At 32.4% G+C, this 3,427-nt stretch overlaps 1 non-coding gene across 1 annotated transcript; it reads right to left on the bottom strand.

The window, feature by feature from the left end:
- Positions 1-3,149: 3,149 nt before the first annotated feature.
- Trnak-cuu lies at positions 3,150-3,222 on the bottom strand. Its single transcript has one exon. It is a non-coding gene; the product is annotated as a tRNA-Lys (tRNA).
- Positions 3,223-3,427: the final 205 nt, after the last annotated feature.

Raw genomic sequence — 3,427 nt, 5'->3', positions numbered from 1 at the left:
AAGAGTGAAACCACCAACACTGTATCAACGGGACACACGATGCGACTCGTTCTACTCACACAGGCCCGCCGAAGCAGCATCCATCCCATCCCGCGCTCCGGGAACTTCGAAAGAGCCGACTTGTTAATAACAGTCGTCGCTATCGGCCGTCATTGTCGTTATCATCGTGGAAATTGTCATCGGAATGGCTTGCGTTATCCTCGTCGTTTTGTTCCGCTCAGTATCAGCATGTCCCGCTCGAGTCCCGTTCCAGAGTAGCACGCAGCACGCGACAGATCTGGAAGCTCGTTCGCTCTACGTTCGCTACCGCATCATCACCATCGGAACCATGACCACCACCATCGGTCACCGTCACGCGCCACAGCTTTTTCTGCCCTTTCGTCCTTTCTCTTTTTCTTCTCTACAAACTAGTAAGCCTCTTCTTCTTTGTCGTTAAGAACTTATCTTCTCACTGTCATTTCTTTTTCTTTTTCTTTCTTTTGCCTCTTTTGTCGCGATTTTTTTTTATTCGTCTGTCTCCTCATTCATCTTTGTTCCGCCCTTTTTGCATAAACTTCGTTACGTTTGCATTCTCTTCGACTTTTCTCTCTTCGACCGCGAATCGTCCTCCAATTATTCCTGATCTGTCGCACCCAAGAATACTACTCTCGTTCTATTCTCTCTTCCTCTCATCCTGCGATCGTAAAATATAAGCGCCACAAGGAGTTACTATTTGTTGGCGGGAAGAAAAAGACGGTACGATGAAGATAAAGGCTGTGACGGACGTGCGCGACACCTGCGAATCTAAGAAGATAAATCACTCGGAAATTATCTCTTGCATGCGCACACGCATTAAGATTTCTCTACACTGCCGTTTCTTTCTATTCTTGCTCCCTTTCTCTCTCTTTCTCTTTCAGTTTCTTTTCTGTCACCACCTTCCGCGAGCAGCTTCTTTTAACAAGATGTTTTTTGACAGTTTTTACACAACTGGCATTTATGGACTATGATCAGATGCTATTGCTGTTGCTATCGCTAGTCTATGGATGCGACGTTTCCTTCGTCTGAATCTTGTTTTTTCCATTCTCTCTTATTTGGAATCGAAAGTCACCTAAGTCAAACAGTGGATGCTTCTACGAACAGAAAGCAGATCGTTTTGCGGTTAAAAAGATCGAGTTTGTATAATTATTATGCTGGTTACGGTCGTTGCGTATTTCAAATTTTTGCACGAATGAATAAACTTATAATTATGATTTGGGTGATCGTCAGTAACTAACAGTGTCCATCATATTATACAATTTTATAATTATTGAACAGTGATTTAGTTCTTTTACTATAAAAATATCTTAATCGAAAAAATAAAAAATCGAACGAAAATTTATAGGACAGACCATTTAAAAAAAAAACGAATTCTGGTTTACTTTATATTAGAGAACAATTTTTGATTAAATTAAAATTTATGTTTAGGAGAAGAATAAAAGTCATGATATCATGAATACTGAATCGAAAAATATTACATATAATCCACAAGTTCATTTAAGGCAAAATGCGTGAGAAATCTGTGTGAATCATTTATAATTGAGTTGTATTATCTTTCAAATTAACGTAAGATAACTAAATAGTGAAAAATTTAATTTTTATAATACTGAAAAAAAACTAAAAAAACATTATCTTTATTTAGAAAAAAATTATTTAATTACAATTATAATTCATAAAATTATAATTAAATCAAGTATGATTGATAAAACTGCTTAATTGAAAATTATTGAACTTATGCTCATAATATTTAAAAGTAAAATTTTGAAGCATAATATTATGTATAAATAATAATATATATTTAATTTTTAAGTATTACAAATTTTGCATAGATTTCTGTGTAATATTATTGATGAATGTCTGTCGTGTATTTTATAGTATAGTTTAACATCTTTTTTATATAAATTCCTCAGAATAATTTCCGCTAAATCAAAGTCCGGAATCATGTAACAAGTGGAACTGCAATTTTATTCAGAAGAAATACGACGATTAAGGCAATGATAGAATCCGAAAAAATATGCGATCGTTTGAATGACATATATCGATTGTTTCCTCACATAAAAGATCACCGCTGACGCAATCCAGAAGTGGAAATGTCTGCTTCTTACGTGATATTCCCCGGTTTGTAGGAAGATAATAGAGAGATACCTTTCATCGGGCAATGCGACAAAGCATTCCTAGATTGTCTATATATTTTTATGGCTACTCGATGAATTTCCGATACTGTCAAGTATATTGTGAAAACATGGGAAATAACGAGATAATATATGATAACAAGATGTTGTAGACTCGGATGCGATACAATTTGAATTTCTGTTTTTCTTATAAAAATATAAAAATATTTGTTTTATGTTGCCTCTTAACAATGGACGTTAAATAATCCAAGTTACATACGTTAAAGTAAAAAAAAGTGTGCGAGAGATTTGATTTGTTTTTTATAGAATACGAAAGAAATAATAGGTATTAAAGAATTTTAGGTTTTTTGAAACATTTTTGTAGGTCTGATGCTAAGTTATTCTAGAGATGATTCATTCGTTTGGGCTTAATCCATTCGGATTCAATACACGCAATAGATCCTAAGGCAAGTTTTTGGAAATAAGATTTGGAAATTTGTTCATGCTTCACATAAATTGAAATAAACATAAATTGTAATATAGAGTTGAACACGTATAAACCCACGCACGTTGAAATGTTGCAATAATATCGTCTATAATATATAATATTTAATATATAATATATAATATTTAATATTGAATTTAAAATGTGTATAATTTCAAATTAGATTTCTAGATTTTATTCTAATAACATTTTTAATTATGACGCTGTTTCGAAGTTCCAATTAATCAAGAATTAGAAGTTATAAGAAATAATAGCATCTTATTTATATTATATTTCCTCTATATAAAAAGCAACTTTGAGTTGAAAATTATGTAGATTTGTATAAAAAAGTGTGTCTCCTCGCACCGCAGGAAACGATAAAATTGAATTACATGTAATACGAATTCGAAGTGATGGAAAGTATTTATTTGCAAACGAAATTCATTGTCATTCGTATCTCACGAATACGAATATATTTTTAATTTGTAAAATTTGTAATAAGTGTAATTATAGGAATCGTAATAAAAAAAAATTAAATTCGCCCAACGTGGGGCTCGAACCCACGACCCTGAGATTAAGAGTCTCATGCTCTACCGACTGAGCTAGCCGGGCTTACAATATCGTGATAAAAAGTAGCTCAATTGAATGCATTTAATATAGGTATTATTACATATAATATTTTTTTGTATAATTTTGAAAAAATTTACATATATATATTACATGAAATAAATACTATAGTAAATAAATAATTACAAGATATTATAAATATAGGAAAATCGTAAAGGTCAAAAATCTTTCTTTAAGGTTATAATCTGTA

This window comes from Atta cephalotes (genome assembly GCF_000143395.1).
Source record: "Atta cephalotes unplaced genomic scaffold scaffold00057, whole genome shotgun sequence".
Lineage (NCBI taxonomy): Eukaryota > Metazoa > Arthropoda > Insecta > Hymenoptera > Formicidae > Atta > Atta cephalotes.
This window is presented reverse-complemented; position numbering and strand designations above follow the sequence as displayed.